We start from the raw sequence: 17,457 nt of genomic DNA, 5'->3' as shown, positions 1-17,457 counted from the left end.
AGAAGAGTTTACCACAGAGATGCAAGACAATAGAGACTGCATGCCACGTCCCCCTCTGCTGTGACACACTCACACTGCTTTCAAACCATATTAATACCATGGATTGTGAATGCTCTACTCATTCTAGTTATTCGGGCAAAAATTCTCTTGTTAGTTGGCAAGAGCACCTCAAACCTCTTTTCAACGATCAGCAGTTTAGTACTCTACTTTCCCTTGCTCACACCACCTGAATAGTCAGGAATGCCTCCGAATTCATCAGTGCCTCCTTCACGGGGCAAATTATGTATACTATACATATACACACACATATATACACACATATGCCCATATATGTATATATACATATATAGAGCTATATACTTATGCATATAAGTGCCCATGTGTGTACGTGTGTGTGCACGTGTGTGTGCATGTGTGTGTGCATGCACGTATGTGTGCGTGTGTGTGTATATAGTGGCATGCGCCATGTAACAACATTTCAGTGAACCACAAACCACAGATACAACAGTGGTCTCATAAGATTATAACACCATAGGCAGCATGGTGCCTCATGCCTGTAACCCCAGCACTTTGGGAGGCCAAGGTGGGTGGATCACCTGAGGTCAGAAGTTTGAGACCAGCCTGGCCGAAGTGGCGAAACCCCGTCTCTACTGAAAAAACAAAAATTAGCTTGGTGTGGTGGCACACAACTATAATCCTAGCTACTCAGGAGGCTGAGGTAGGAGAATCGCTTGAAGCTGGGAGGCGGAGATTGCAGTGAGTCGAGATCACACCACTGCACTCCAGCCTGGGCAAGAGTGAGACTCCGTCTCAAAAATAAATAAATAAATAAAAGATTATAACACCATATTTTTACTGCATTTTTTCTGTTTTTAGATATGTTTAGATACACAAATACCATTGTGTTACCACTGCCTGCAGTATTCAGCACAGTAACATGGTTTGTAGCTTAAAAGCAATGCCAGCTGCACCATATAGCCTAGGTGTGTAGTAGGTTTGTGGTAAGTACACTTGATGATGCTCATACAATGATGAAATTGCCTAACGATGCTTTTCTCAGAATGTATTCTTCATGGTTAAGTAATACATGACTGTGGGCATATATATATATATATATTCAAGTGTCTTAAGAAACTGAGAGTTATATAAATTTTCTCCTTTTTGAGACAGAGTCTTGCTTTGTTGCCCAGGCTGGAGTGCAGTGGCAGGATCTCAGCTCACTGCAACCTCCACCTCCAGGTTCAAGCGATTCTCCTGCCTCAGCCTCCCGAGTAGCTGGTAGTACAGACACCTGCCACCACATCCGGCTAATTTTTGTGTTTTTAATAGAGACAGGGTTTCACCATGTTGGCCGGGCTGGTCTCGAACTCCTTACCTCAGATGATCCACTCGCCTTGGCCTCCCAAAGTGTTGGGATTACGGGCGGGAGCCACCGTGCCTGGCCAGATTTTCCTTTTGCCTGCCTTTCTGTTTTTTTCTCTGATCTTTTAAAAATCAAATTATTCACTAACAACCTTGTTCTTTATAAACATTTAAATCTAATTATATGTTTAAGAGCTACTTAACAAGTTGAGTGGATTTGCTAAAATTATTGTAACTACATTATGTTCACCTATTTGATATTTTTACTTCATTTTCTTGGCTCTTAAGACTTTTTTTTAAACTGTGCTTTTTAGGGAGTTTCTTAATTTATTGATTTAGTTTGCCTCTTTTTTTAACAATCCAGAAATTTATTATTTTATATATCAAGAAGTAGCACAGCAGTGGGGCGGTTTTGCAGTTGGTTAACTCAGTGGTTCAGTGTTGTCAAGGACACAGATTCTTTCCATTTGTTCCCTGATCATCCCAACCAAATTGGCTTTTGTCCCCCAGTTTGTCCCTTCATGTGCTCCTCGGCAACTTCTCTTCCTGACGATTATGCTTGGGTTTCTCCCTCTCCACAGCTCCCAGTGCCTACTCCTGTTTGCTTACCTAAAGGAGTCTTGCTTCAGGAGATCTGAGGTCTGGTGCTTTGAGCTTCTGGCCTGGCCTCCACCCTGCCTCAAAAGGTTATCTGATCTGACTCCAGCTGGCATAGCTCTGGGCCCCAATGCCCCTCTCCTGGCCTGGTCTTGGAATTAATTCACATTCTTTTTTTTTGAGTCAGAGTTTCGCTCTTGTTGCCCAGGCTGGAGTGCAATGGCACAATCTTGGCTCACTGGCTTATTGAAACCTCCGTCTCCTGGGTTCAAGCAGTTCTCCAAGTGAGCCTCCCAAGTAGCAGAGATTACAGGCATATGCCACAGGGTTTCATGTTGGCCAGGCCGGTCTTGAACTCTTGACCTCACGTGATCCACCTGCCTCAGCCTCCCAAAGTGTTGGGATTACAGGCGTGAGCCACGGCACCTGACCTAATTCACATCTTGAATTAAAAACCATAAGCAGCTCAGGGATGAAATTCATTGTCTATTTCTCATTATCTGTGCACCCCATTCCTTCCTCACCTCTGAGGACACCCCACTCCCCTGGTTTCTCTGGGTCTCCAGCATACCCTGCTGCTTCTCTTCTGGCCTGGAAGTCTCCCAACATTCAGACGGGTTCTTCTCGCAAAATATTCTCTCCTCTGGGAAAAGTTACCCATTTGCGGCTTCTCCTCTCACTCTTTGTAGATCCTTCTTGACCTTACCTAGGGAGAGATTCAGGTCTCATCTCCAACCACAGCTTGTAACCTGAATATTCGGTCATTACTGTGAGTTGAATGTGCCCTTAGCTGAATGCCCCCACCTTTACTGCCCAGATCTGTCATTGTGTGCATGCTGTTAACATTACAATTCTATTCAAATATTGTTTAAAGCTGAGAACTGAGAAATGGTGGGATTATATTAAATACAAGTCACTTTTTTTTCTTTAAGTACATGGATCAAAAGTGAAGACGTAAAATTACTGGGGCTTGCATTTAGTTACGAGACCCACTGAAGTGGATAAAATTAATGGGAAAACAACAGCTCTAGCTCCAGAAAGGAAAGGGCTGAATTTCAGAAATCGACTGGATAAGACATGACAATTAAGTGAAATGTTTGATTTTTTTTAAATGTTTTCTTCTGGAGCCTGTATTTTAAAAACCTACAAAGGGTATTATTGGAATAACTGGGAAATTCTGAATATGGACTGTATTTTCAATACTACTATTGTATTAATGTAAAATTTCCTGAGTGAGATACTTTTATTTTTATTTATTTATTTATTTTTTTGAGATGGAGTTTCACTCTTATTGCCCAGGCTGGAGTGCAATGGCATGATCTTGGCTCACCACAACCTCCGCCTCCTGGGTTCAAGTGATTCTCCTGCCTCAGCCTCCCGAGTAGCTGGGATTACAGGCATGCACCACCACATCCGGCTGATTTTTTTGTGTTTTTGGTAGAGACAGGGTTTCTTCATGTTGGTCAGGCTAGCCTCGAACTCCTGACCTCAGGTGATCCACCCGCCTCGGCCTCCCAAAGTGCTGGGATTACAGGCGTGAGCCACCGCTCCCGGCCGAGATACTTATTTTATAGTTACATAGGATAAATATTTTTATTCTTAGGAGATACATGCCGAAGTATTTTTGGATGAAGTGTCACAGTGTCTATAGTTAACTCTTAAATGGTTCAGCAAATGATTTTTAAAAAATAGAACGTAAATGCAGTAAAATTTAATTGATAAATCTGCGTGAACATCTGGTGACATGTGGTGTTCATTGTACTACTTGCAACTTTTCTATCTTTGAAATTTTTCAGAATAAAAATTTGTGAAAAAGCCATGACAGGTGGACAGTCACCACTCTGACATAAGGACCATGTGTGTGTGTATGTAGGGGGTATCATAGTTTAAGTTTATATTTAGAAACTTTAGCAGTATAATCATTCAAGAAAGAAGATCACATCATTTTCTATTTAAAACCTCCATTAACAGTCTAGTGGGTGAAAGGGCTGGTGAGTGATGTTGCTTCCTGAAGGCAGAGGCTGACTCCATCCTCTCTCTGAAGCATCCACCACTTTCACAGAACCCTGTTTGCAGGGTACAGGCCCCACAGAGGAAGTTGGCCGTGACTCTCACTGCCGTAACTGCTCAGGTACAGACACAGTTCAGTTGCTTCTATCTCTTGGGTTGGGTCGTCCTAGGAGGTGGGGAGTAACATGTCAGTCCTGCCAGTTGTCAGGCTCTGGTCTAGACTTTCCCATATGTTATCACATTCCAACTGCACAGCCTCCTGGTGAGGGAGGAATTATCATCCCCATCTACAAATGAGAAAACAAAGTCCAGGAGTGGTTTTCAGCCAAAGCCACAAAGCTGGTAAGTGGTGGAGCTGGGATTCCAATGGAATCTTTCCACCAGAGAAAACCTAACAAATACAGTAACAAAGCTGGTCTGTCTCACTCCACACGTCCTAACTGGAACACAACATGTCAATCTCAGATAATTTACAAAGCTATCAGCTGGGTTTCAGAACAAATTTGCCCATTTGCTACAGAGAAGCTGAGGTCCTCTAAGCCTGTGTTCATCAACTAGAGGGTTGTCCAGATCCCACTGCTGCCCACTGTGTTTTTGACACAAGTCAAATCAGTTTGGCTATATTGTTTGCTGCTCACTATCACCGTATTAAAGATTTGTGAGGGGCACTGCTACTGCTGCTGCACTTCAGGGTATGAGTCCATTCAGTGTTTGCTTTCTCACCTCTCTCTAGGCTGGCAGTGTTAGGTGTTTGTTGTGGTTGTTGTTTGGGTTTATTTTTAGAAAGTGACTCAGTAATTAATTTCCTAAATTTCAATTACCTTACTTCCTACCGTTGGTCCTCCAGGTCCAGTAATTTCAACAATCTGGGTATTTTTTCGTTTTTCTTTTTTCTTTTTTGAGACGGAGTCTCGCTCTGTTGCCCAGGCTGGAGTGCAGTGGCACTATCTCAGCTCACTGCAAGCTCTGCCTCCTGGGTTCACACCATTCTCCTGCCTCAGCCTCCCGAGTAGCTGGGACTACAGGCGCCCACCACCATGCCCGGCTAATTTTTGTATTTTTGGTAGAGACAGGGTTTCACCATATTGGTCAGGCTGGTCTCGAGCTCCTGACCTCAGGTGATCCGCCAGCCTCAGCCTCCCAAAGTGCTGGGATTATAGGCGTGAGCCACCGTGCCTGGCTGGTATTTTTTTTTTTTGAAAATATAATTGAAACTAGATATGAACTTTATTTTCATTTTTTTTTCTTTTCCAAGGAAAGGCTATTTTAAAAATTTAAAGTAATACATTTATTTATTTGTTTCATTTATTTATTTATTTATTTATTTTATTATTATTATTTTTTGAGATGGAATCTCACTCTGTTGCCCAGGCTGGAGTGCAGTGGCACAATCTTGGCTCATTGCAATCTCCGCCTCCTGGGTTCAAGCAATTCTCCTGCCTCAGCCTCCCGAGTAACTGGGATTACAGGTGCCCGCCACCAAGTCCAGCTAATTTTTGTATTTTTAGTAGAGATGGGGTTTCACCATGTTGGCCAGGCTGATCTCGAACTCCTGACCTCAGGTGATCCGCCTGCCTTGGCCTCCCAAGCTGGGATTACAGGCGTCAGCCACTGCACCCAGCCTATTTATTTGTTTTAATTTTGATTTATTTATTTTTTTAGAGTGGCTGCTCCTTGTGGAGCAGGGCTAACCTGTAGGCAGTGAGCCCAGAGTTGCCTAAACATTAACATTTTTTTTATCAGATCAAAATCTATAACAAGAGCTACTACTAATGATATGCCAGAAATTGTGCTAAGTGATTTCTATGTATTGTGTCATTTGCTTCTTGCAACAACCTTGTGGTTAGGTATCCTTCTGAGCGTTAGAGGAGGTTAAGTAACTTGTCCAGGTCAGTCAGCTAATACAGCGCCGAGGTAGAGCAGAGACTGGAACTCAAATCTAGCTAACACCAAAGTGTAAGTTCTTAATCACAGCTGTCTCCTAATTATAAAAACATATGTATTCATTGTAAAAATATTTGGAAAATATGGAAAGTCTGAAGAAGAAATCAAATACCTCTGAAATCCTATCTACGAAAAGCAATCACCAGTAACATTGTCGTTCAACCTTCTTCTCTGCACATATATCTTTTGCCTATATATGATATACATTTTTGCATATAATGTCCAGTCAAAAGCAGGAAACAAGACAACACTGAATAATCCTGCTTCTTAAAAATATGTGGAAATGATATATAAATAAGAATTTTACTCCACATTCTTCTTTCTTTCTTTCTTTCTTTTTCTTTGTTTCTTCCTTTCTCTTTCTCTTTCTCTCTTTCTCTCTCTCTCTCTTTCTCTCTCTTTCTCTCTTTCTCTCTCTCTCTTTCTCTCTCTCTCTTTCTCTCTCTCTTTCTCTCTCTCTCTTTCTCTCTTTCTCTCTCTCTCTCTCTCTCGCTTGCTCGCTTGCTTGTTTGCTTGCTTGCTTGATGGATTCCTGCTCTGTTGCCCAGGCTGGAGAACAGTGGCATGATCTTGGCTCACTGCAACCTCTGCCTCTTGGGTTCAAGTGATTCTCCTGCCTCAGCCTCCTGAGTAGCTGGGATTACAGGTGCCTGCCACCACACCCAGCTAATTTTTGTATTTTTAGTAGAGATGGGGTTTCACCATGTTGGCCAGGCTGGTCTGGAACTCCTGACCTCAAGTGATCTGCCCGTTTTGGCCTCCCAAAGTGCTGAGATTCCAGGCATGAGCCACCACGCCCGGCCCTTCATCATGTTTTTTAAACTTAACATTTAACATAACATTTAAATTATATATATATATATATATATATATATATATATAGAGAGAGAGAGAGAGAGAGAGAGAGAGAGAGAGTGCCCCTACTACATGCCAGCTGAGGTGCTAGGCACTAGGAGAGTGGTGAGCAAAAGAGGCACAGTCGCATCCTTCAGTGGGTGAGCAATCTAATGGGGGAAATAAGCATTAATCCACTGATCACAAAAAAATTAATCCATACTGTGATTAGAAGGGAAGGCACATGATGCTGACAGCACACACCACTGGAGAGACCTGTCCTGGTCTGAGGGATTATGGACAATCTCTCTGAGAAAATGATCCTGGGCTTGAGATCTGAGTGAAATGTAGGAGTTAGCTGAGCAAAGACGCTGCGTAAGAGCATTGGCGGCAGTGGGAACAGTGAGTGCAAAGGTCCTGTGCCAGGAAACATCACAAGGCATTTTAGCAACAGTCAGTGTTGCTATAGCAGCTGTAGCCCAGAAAGCAAGAGGGTATAGGAGCTGGGAGGCAGAAGGAGTTCCAGATTAGCCCCTGCAGACCTCATTGAAGATCTTGATCTTTATGCTAAAACGCAAAGCAATTGAAGGATTGTAAACAGGATGAGCTCTGAGCTTGGGAAAGATTTCTCTGCCTACAGTGTGGAGAACAAGCAGGAGGTGGATAAGACTACAAGAACTGTAACAGCCCTAGTGAGAGATGACAGCAGCCCAGACCAGGGGGATGAAAAAAGTAAAAAGTCTGAGATATGCTAGAAGATAAAATTTTGAGGACTGGTGATCAATTGGCTAAGGAAGGGTGAGACTGAGGAAGAAGGAGATGGCAGGATGCTAACTGGTTTCTGGCTTGTAGGACTAGAGACAGTCTCTGCATCAGGAATACTGGCAGAGAAGCAAGTTTGGAGGAGGGAGTCCAGTCATGAAGCTGGGTTAGAAAATCTTTTTTTTTTTAGACAGTCTCGCTCTGTTGCCCAGGCTGGAGTGCAGTGGTACGATCTCCACTTACTGCAACCTCTGCCTACCGAGTTCAAGTGATTCTCATGCCTCAGCCTCTCAAGTAGCTGGGATTACAGGCATGTGCTAACACGCCTGGCTAATTTTTAGTATTTTTAGTAGAGACAGAGTTTCGCCATGTTGGCCAGGCTTGTCTCGAACTCCTGGCCTCAAGGCTGGTCTCGAACTCCTGGCCTCAATCCCAAAGTACTGGGATTACAGGTGTGAGCCACCATGCCTCGTCCAGTTTTTACAATCTTGTTTGTTTGTCTGCTTGTTTTGAAATGGAGTCTTGCCCTGTCCCCCAGGCTGGAGGGCACTGGTGCAATCTTGGGTCATTGCAACCGCTGCCTCCCAAGTTCAAGTGATTCTCCTGCCTCAGCCTCCTGAGTAGCTAGGACTACAGGCATGTGCCACCACACCAGGCTAATTTTTGTATTTTTAGTAGAGATGGAGTTTGGCCATGTTGGTCAGGCTGGTCTTGAACTCCTGACCTCAGGTGATCCACCTACCTTGGCCTCCCAAAGTGCTGGGATTATAGGTGTGAGCCACTGCACCTGGCCTCAATCTTGGTTTAATTAAAAATTAGAAATGTAGGAGTTAGGCCAGGTGCAGAGGCTCACACCTGTAATCCCAGCACTTTGGTAGGCCGAGGCATGTGGATCACCTGAGGTCAGGAGGTCGAGCCCAGCCTGGCCAACATGGTGAAACCTGGTCTCTACTAAAAATACTGAAATTAGCCGGGTGTGGTGGTGGGGGCCTATAGTCCTAGCTACTCGGGAGGCTGAGGCAGGAGAATCGCTTGGGCCCAGGAGGCGGAGGTTGTGGTGAGCCGAGATTGCGTGATTGCACTCCAGCCTGGTCAACAAGAGAGAAACTCTGTCTAAAAAAAAAAAAGTAGGAGTTAATTTCCAAATATTTGTGAATTTCCTAAATTTCATACTATTATTCTAATTTCACTCCAGTTGATCAGAGAACATTGTATGATTTCAATCTACTGATTCAAACCAGAAAAGAAAAGATAATTATTTATTTAGTTACTTTTCCCTTTAATCTTCCAGGTTGTAAGCATGGCACATGGTGGTGGTAAATAAAAGGACCAAAGAGCAGTCCACAGATTAGTTTACTGGTCAAAGGGGGAAAGGCAACTTCGTAACGGGAGAGATCGGACTGTGACCATTTAACTGCACTGATCAATCTTGGCCTCACTATCAGTGGAGCAACCAGATATTTTGTGCACCTGATGTGATTCAGTAAGAAGGACACAGCATAACCTATAAAATTTCTTACCAAAATTGTGTAACCTGAATCTAAGCAACCGTTTAGATCTAACTACCAGATGATAGGAAATACAAGAAATAGAGGAACAGGGGCAGGCCATCACCAGGAAACCATCGGACAAATCCAGAAGGTAGGACATTCTACGGGACAAACTGACAGTTTTTTCATCAAGTCAATGGTATTAAGAAAAAGTGGGGGGGCTGGGGGTATTTAAGATTGTTCTAGATTATAAGAGACTTAAGAATAAAAAACAGTGTGTGGACTTTGCTGGACTCTAGTTTGAACGTACGAGCTGTAAAATGACATTATGGAGACAATTGGGAAAATTTGAATATAGATGAGGTATTAGATTAGATTAAGAAATTGTTAATTTTGCTAGAAGTGATAGTGGTCTCTTTCTGATGCACAGCCAGGGTTCAGAATGTCCGGTCTGGATCTAGTAGGACTCAGGCAGCACAACTGGGTGTTTGCAAGACCAAGAGTATTCATAATCTCGCTAGATTTATCTCAGCAATGGGGAGAAAACCTCTGCTACAGGAATATCTCTGGATAAGAAGTGGCTGCTAAAGGTCTGATGCCTGAAAATTATGATTGGCAGGTTTGGACTTCACAAAAATTCCACTAAGCCCAACAGCTTCTTGTAAGCATGTGGATTTCACGGGAATGAAAGTTGTTCTGGGGACCCCAGGGATCTAAAGTTATGGTTGATTATTTTCAAAAATCAGTGAAAAGTAGAGTAACGAGCTGCCATACTTTTCACCTGCTCAATATCACTGTCCAGAAAGAAACTGACCCTTTCTGTTGGTGTTTTGGTAAAACTTCAGCACTGGTTAGTTCACTTACACAGTTCCTTCCTTATGTCCAGGCACTCAGTGGGAGGAATGTGAAAAAGTCTGCATTAGCATATGAGATTTTAAATTTTGCTTTAGGTTTGTTTGCATATGTGTGAGCTGAAATTCCTGCTACCTTGAAATAAAAAACAGTTGTGATGGTTTGGACTCTTTTTTTCCCCCTGCTAATTTAACTATTCTTAGAATATATTTTGCCCTTCCTAGTTATCTCACCCTAGTAAAATCAACCAGCAATTGAACCCCTGAATCATCACAGTTTGGATGGCCACTTTCCTAGTTCCACTGACCTTGGTCCAGGAACACTGCGGACAGGGAGGTTCATGAATCTAATTCAGTTTTCACTTCTCTTATCTTGATGTAGAGCTTGCAGCTCCAGATCCTGTATTTCTAAGTATTGAGGAAAGGAGGAGAGGAGGGAATTTATGTTATTGAGTAGCCATTATTGGCCAGGGATTATACTATTTTACCTATGTTCACTCATTTAATTGGGGACAAATGTAATTTAGTAGTTAAGAGTGCTGGCTCTAAAAAATGAAATCAGAGAGAGAAATGAGGATGTGAATCTGAAAAAATGTCAACAATTATTGACTTTAAATGGAGAGATACAGGTACTCTGTACCGTTCTTTCAGCTTTTGAAAATTTTCATAATAAAAATAATGTCCTCAAACAGTTAAACAGGCCAGGCACGGTGGCTCACACCTGTAATCCCAGCACTTGGGGAGGTCAAGGTGGGGAAACTCGCTTGAGCCTAGGAGTTGGAAGCTGCAGGGAGCTATGATTGTACGTACCTCTGTACTCCAGTCTGGGTGACAGAGCAAGACCCTGTCTCTTAAAAAAAAAGTTAAACATAATTATCATATTACTAGCATATGACAGATAAGTACATATATTTTTAAGAAAAATGAAAACATACAACCACACACACAAACTTGTACACAAAGATTCATAACAGCATTGTTTATGTATTTATTTATTTTGAGACAGAGTCTCAAAATAAATGGAGTGGTTTTGGCTCACTGCAACCTCCGCCTCCTGGGTTCAAGTGATTTTCCTGCCTCAGCCTCCAGAGTAGCTGGGATTACAGGCACACACCACCACACCCGGCTAATTTTTTGTATTTTTAGTAGAGACAGGGTTTCACTATGTTGGCCAGACTGGTCTTGAACTCCTGACCTCATGATCCACCCTCCTCGGCCTCCCAAAGTGCTGGGATTACAGGTGTAATTGCATACCGCGCCCGGCCATATTTATTTTTTAACATTTAAAAGAGACAACGGGCTGGGTGCAGTAGCTGATGCCTGTAATCCCAGCACTTTGGGAGGCTGAGGTAGGTGGATCACCTGAGGTCAGGAGTTTGAAACCAGCCTGGCCAACATGGTGAAACCCCATCTCTACTAAAAATACTAAAATTAGCCAGGCATGGTGGGGCATACCTGCAGTCCCAGCTACTTGGGAGGCTGAGGCATGGAGAATTGCTTGAACCCGAGAGGCGGAGGTTGCAGTGAGCCGAGATCATGCCACTGCACTCCAGCTTGGGCAACAGAGCGAGAATCCATCTCAAAAAACAAAAAACAAAACAAAAAACAACAAAAAAAAGTTGATTTAAAAAAACTCACAAAAAACAAAAAAACAGTGGCACCATCTCAGCTCACTACAGCCTCAACCTCCTGGCCTCAAGCAATCCTCCCACCTCAGCCTCTCCAAGTAGCTTGGACTACAGGTGCACGCCACCATCCCCAGCTAACTTTTTAACTTTTTGTAGAGACAGGGTCTCTGTATGTTCCCCAGGCTGGTCTCCAACTCCTGGGATCAAGTGATCCTCTAGAGTCCGCCTCTTGAATTGCTGGGATTACAGGTGTAAGCCACAGCACTCAGCCACTGTGTCAATTTTTTAAAAAGCTATTATTGATTATTGATTATCCAACAACCTTAGAGGTAGTACTATTTCTGTTTTCAGACGAGGACTCTGGCACCCAGAAAAGTTGACACTTTGTCCAAGGTCATGCACCTAGTATAAAGCAGGAGCAAGCATTCTTTTTTTTTTTTTTTATTTGAGACAGTCTCGCTCTGTTGCCCAGGCTAGAGTGCAGTGATGTGACCTCGGCTCACTGCAAGCTCCACCTCCTGGGTTCACGCCATTCTCCTGCCTCAGCCTCCCGAGTAGCTGGGACTACAGGCACCTGCCACCACGCCCGGCTAATTTTTTTGTATTTTTAGTAGAGATGGGGTTTCACCATGTTAGCCAGAATGGTCTCAATCTCCTGACCTCGTGATCCACCCGTCTTGGCCTCCCAAAGTGCTGGAATTACAGGCGTGAGCCACCGCACCCGGCCAAGCAGGAGCAAGCATTCTAATAACATATCTGACTGCAAAAGCCAAGCTTTTCTACCATGTAATTTTGCCTGCCGGTGTAGACATGTCTTTTGTGGTATAATAAGCCTTCATAGAAGGTTCTCTAAGAATTAAGTAACTGCATGTGAGAAATCAATATGCTACAAAAATACACTTTTAATGGGACATAGCCTTTTATGCCAAAGTGATATTTATTTAATATTCCCCCAATTTCTCTAGCTTGATCATTTGCTACAAAGGGGATCAATAAGATCCCAATTTGTCTTTGTGAAAAGTAAATGAAGTAGACTTTCCCTCTATTCATGTGGTATTTCTAAATGGCCTTGAGCTATTTACAGTCAAGTTAATGGAATTAATACTATACCATCAAAAACACATAGCATATTATCTAAAGTGCAGCACGAACACTTTCCTCTTTGTGTTATGGCCATTGACATATACAGATGCTCCTCCATTTACGATGGTGTTATGTTCGGATAAACCCATCGTAAATTGAAAATATCTTAAGTCAAAAACTTTCAATTTATGATGGATTTATCTGGATGCAATACCATCATAAATCTGGAAGGGTTCTGAATGCATGTCACTTTCACCATTGTAAAAGTTGAAAAATCGTTTAGTCAAACCATGGTTAAATTGGGACCATCTGCATTTCGTTTCTTCTCTGAAAGCTCTTTTAGAGCAGTTGAGGATGCTACATAGAGAATGTATTCACCAAATTGTTTTTAAACGAATGGACAAATACATGCACACCACACACTTCAACAATCATCACCTCTAATGTGGCAATACATTTTTCTTTTTCTTTTTTTTTGAGACAGAATCTCGCTCTGTCACCCAGGCAGGAGTGCAGTGGAGCGATCTCAGCTCACTGCAACCTCCACCTTCCAGGTTTAAGAGATTCTCCTGCCTTAGCCTCCAGAGTTGCTGGGATTACAGGCGTGCGCCGCCACCATGCCTGGCTATTTTTTGTATTTTTAGTAGAGATGGGGTTTCGCCATGTTGGCCAGGCTGGTCTCGAACTCCTGACCTCGTGATCTGCCCGCCTCAGCCTCCCAAAGTAAGTACCGCGCCCGGCCCAGAGTAAGTACTTTATGCTAAGGACCAGATGCAGAGTAAAGGTTGAGGTCTTCCTTACCCCAGAACAGGGCAAAAAAGCCAAAATAACCCTTATTGATTAAGCCATAAATTCAACCACCACTTATTTCCAAAAAGTATGAAAGTTAGCATTTAATCACCTTCCACCACCCCTTTCCCAAACAACACACACACACACACACCCCGCTGGGATTTTCCTGTTTTCCTGCTTCTTCTTTAAACCTGTTAAACAATGTCTGTTTAAGGTTAAAAATCTACTATAGGATGTGCTTTAGCTATGTAAGTGGTACATGCTGCAAAAAGTCTTCCAGTTGCTTTGGTTGAAAAAGTCCCTCTGAACACTTAAACATAGACACCAATCCTGCCACATCTGTCTGGATTTGAGTTTTATGTGTCCCTGGAGGGAAACTACACACTTGGGAGTCAGTGCTGAGTTTGGTACATACTAAGTATTCAACAAATGTTTTCCCAATCAATGACTGAAATTGTCCACTTTTCTTTGACTCCTAATCATGTTGCCCACACTGTATGTATGTATGTATGTATGTATGTATTTACTTGAGACAGAGTCTCACTCTGTTGCCCCAATTTTCGTATTTATTGTAGAGATGGAGTTTCACCATGTTGCCCAGGCTGGTTTCGAACTCTTGAGCTCAAGCGATCCACTGCTTCAGCCTCCCAAAGTGCTAGAATTGTAGGCATGAGCCACCATGTCCAGCCATTGCTCACATTTTATGTCACCATTCTCATTTTTTCCAGGGACAGATCTGAGTTCCACTGCTTGGGCTAGGAGCAATGCTTTAGATGAGAAAAGAAGAGGGATGTTTGAAAATCAGTCCAGTTAGAGAAAGAAGAAAGTGAAGAGATTTATGAACCACTAGAGTTCTTTTACGCTAAAACATTTTATGCTAAAATATTAAGGTTTGAGCTCTATGGAGGTAAATCCTCTTTCTTCTGTGGTTATGGTGATACGGAAGGAGAGTGCTGGGAAGGGAAGAGCTTGGTCCCTTTAAATGACACAGAAGAAGGGAAGGGAAGGGAATTGCTGCGGAGAGGAGGGCGTGGTCCCTGGCTAGGGCTCCACCCCCAGGGACCTAGGTGAGGACAGGCATTTCCTGCCCAAATGTTGCATTTCCTAAGACCACCTGGGCCTGCCACGCCCTCATTCTGTGCCTATAAAAACTCGAGACCCTAGCAAGGCAGAGACAGAAGCAGCTGGACCTAGAGAGGAGCACTTCAGTGGAGGACACAGGCAGCTGGACATCTAGAGGAACGCACCAACAGGCACCAGCATGCAGGCTAGCCACTGACCAGCAGAATAACGTGGAGTTCAGCTGGGGTAGTCGAAGGAGCGCGCGCCCGACTCCAGGGGAAAACCATCTCCCTTCTGGCTCCCCCATCTGCTGAGAGCTACTGCCACTCAATAAAACCTTGTACTCATTCTCCAAGCCCATTTGTGATCCGATTCTTCGGAAGGTACACCAAGGCAAGAACCTGGGATACAGAAAGCCCTCTGTCCTTGCGACAAGGTAGAGGGTTTAACTGAGCTGGTTAACACCAGCTGCCTAGAGATAGCAAAACTAAAAGAGCATCCTGTAACACACGCCCACTGGGGCTTCAGGAGCTGTAAATATTCACCCCTAGACGCTGCTGTGGGGTCAGAGCCCCACAGCCTGCCCATCTGTATGCTCCTCTAGAAGTTTGAGCATCGGAGCACTGAAGAAGCGAGCCACACCCCCACTGCACGCCCTGCAAGGGGGGACAAGGGAACTTTTTCTGTTTCAATGGCATGGTCCCAAACCTGATAGTCCTTTGTTAATGTATGTCCTTGAAGAGGGAAAGGAAGGTAAACCCAGAGGCAAATCCATTACCAATTTTGAAAGAAAAACCTCAAGGCCGGGCGCAGTGGCTCACGCTTGTAATCCCAGCACTTTGGGAGGCCGAGGCGGGCGGATCACGAGGTCAGGAGAGCGAGACCACGGTGAAACCCCGTCTCTACTAAAAATACAAAAAAATTAGCCGGGCGTGGTGGCGGGCGCCTGTAGTCCCAGCTACTCGGAGAGGCTGAGGCAGGAGCATGGCGTGAACCCGGGAGGCGGAGCTTGCAGTGAGCCGAGATTGCGCCACTGCACTCCAGCCTGGGCGACAGAGCGAGACTCCGTCTCGAAAAGAAAAGAAAAGAAAAACCTCAAAGTACAGTTCCTATTGAGCAAAAGTCAGTGATACAATTTTTGAAAACACGACCCTTTTCACAAGATGGCGCCGAAAGCGAAGAAGGAAGTGCCTGCCCCTCCTAAAGCCGAAACCAAAGCGAAGGCTTTAAAGGCCAAGACGGCAGTGTTGAAAGGTGTCCACATCCACACAAAAAAAGAAGACCCGCACGTCACCCACCTTCCAGAGGCCCAAGACACTGCGACTCTGGAGGCCGCCCAAATATCCTCGGAAGAGCGCCCCCAGGAGAAACAAGCTTGACCACTGTGCCATCATCAAGTTTCTGCGGACCACTGAGTCCGCCATGAAGAAGATAGAAGACACCACCACACTTGTGTTCAGGGTGGATGTTAAAACCAACAAGCACCAGATCAAACAGGCTGTGAAGAAGCTCTGTGACATTGATGCGGCCCAGGTCAACACCCTGATTCGGCCTGATGGAGAGAAGAAGGCATATGTTTGACTGGCTCCTGATAGCGATGTTTTGGATGTTGCCAAAAAATTGGTATCCTCTAAATTGAGTCCAGCTGGCTAGTTCTAAATATATGTATATATTTTCACCGTAAAAAAATTTTTTTGGCCGGGCGCGGTGGCTCAAGCCTGTAATCCCAGCACTTTGGGAGGCCAAGGCGGGCGGATCACGAGGTCAGGAGATCGAGACCATCCTGGCTAACATGGTGAAACCCCGTCTCTACTAAAAATACAAAAAAATTAGCCGGGCGTGTTGGCGGGCGCCTGTAGTCCCAGCTACTCGGGAGGCTGAGGCAGGAGAATGGCGTGAACCCGGGAGTCGGAGCTTGCAGTGAGCTGAGATCGCGCCACTGCACTCCAGCCTGGGTGACAGAGCGAGACTCCGTCTCAAAAAAAAAAAATTTTTTTTTGAAAACAGGGGAACACTTTTATGCACTCAAAGACTATGAAAAGACGATGGGCCTCCCAGATGATTTCTCCCTGAGAAATCTCTGCCTAGAGGCAAAATAAAGAGGCTAAGTGAGGCAGGATTTTCTACTGTAAAATCTAGAAACACAGGACCTCTTCGTCCACGGTTCAGATGAAAGTTCATTCATTTCTTCAAAAACCTTTTAATTTGAATGCTTTCTATGTACCAAAAACGATTTTAGGCGCTGGTGATCCAAATTAAGGGTTGAAAAGAATGCAAAGCAGGAAGAACATTAGGCGATACTCAGAGAAAGTAGCCACCTGGCGTGGTGGCTCATGCTTGTAATCCCAGCACTTTGGGAGGCCAAGGTAGGAGGATCACCTGAGGTCAGGAGTTCAAGACCAGCCTTGCCAACATGGTGAAACACCGTCTCAAAGCTGGGCGCAGTGGCTTATGCCTGTAATCCCAGCACTTTGAGAGGCCGAGGTGGGTGGATCGCCTGAGGTCAGGAGTTTGAGACCAGCCTGGCCAACACGGTGAAACCCCATCTCTACTAAAAATACAACAAATTAGCCAGGCGTGTTGGCAGGCGCCTGTAATCCCAGCTGCTTAGGAGGCTGAGGCAGGAGAATCGCTTGAACCCGGGAGGCAGAGGTTGCAGTGAGCCAAGATTATGTCACTGCACTCCAGTCTGGGCAACCAAAGTGAAACCGTCTCAAAAAGAAAGAAACCCCGACTCTACTAAAAATACAAAAATTAGCCACGCATAGTGGTGCATGCCTGTAGTCCCAGCTACTCGTGAGGCTGAAGCAGGAGAATCACTTTAATACGGGAGGTGGAGGTTTCAGTGAGCCGAGATTGTGCCACTGCATTCCAGCCTGGGTGACAGATCAAGATGCCATCTCAAAAAAAAAAAAAAAAAAAAAAAAGAAACATCTCTTCCTTCCAAGGCCCTGGAGGGTAGCTGTTGCTCTCTCTTCCCTAACAGATAAGCTTATTGGCGGGGCACGGTGGCTCATGCCTTCAGTCCCAGCACTTTGGGAG

General features: G+C 44.4%; 1 pseudogene; it reads left to right on the top strand.

Moving 5' to 3' along the window:
- The first annotated feature begins 15,578 nt into the window (after positions 1-15,578).
- On the top strand, positions 15,579-16,068 carry LOC129490621 (large ribosomal subunit protein uL23-like; annotated as a pseudogene).
- Positions 16,069-17,457: the final 1,389 nt, after the last annotated feature.

Source organism: Symphalangus syndactylus, chromosome 9 (genome assembly GCF_028878055.3).
Source record: "Symphalangus syndactylus isolate Jambi chromosome 9, NHGRI_mSymSyn1-v2.1_pri, whole genome shotgun sequence".
Classification (NCBI taxonomy): Eukaryota; Metazoa; Chordata; class Mammalia; order Primates; family Hylobatidae; genus Symphalangus; species Symphalangus syndactylus.
This window is presented reverse-complemented; position numbering and strand designations above follow the sequence as displayed.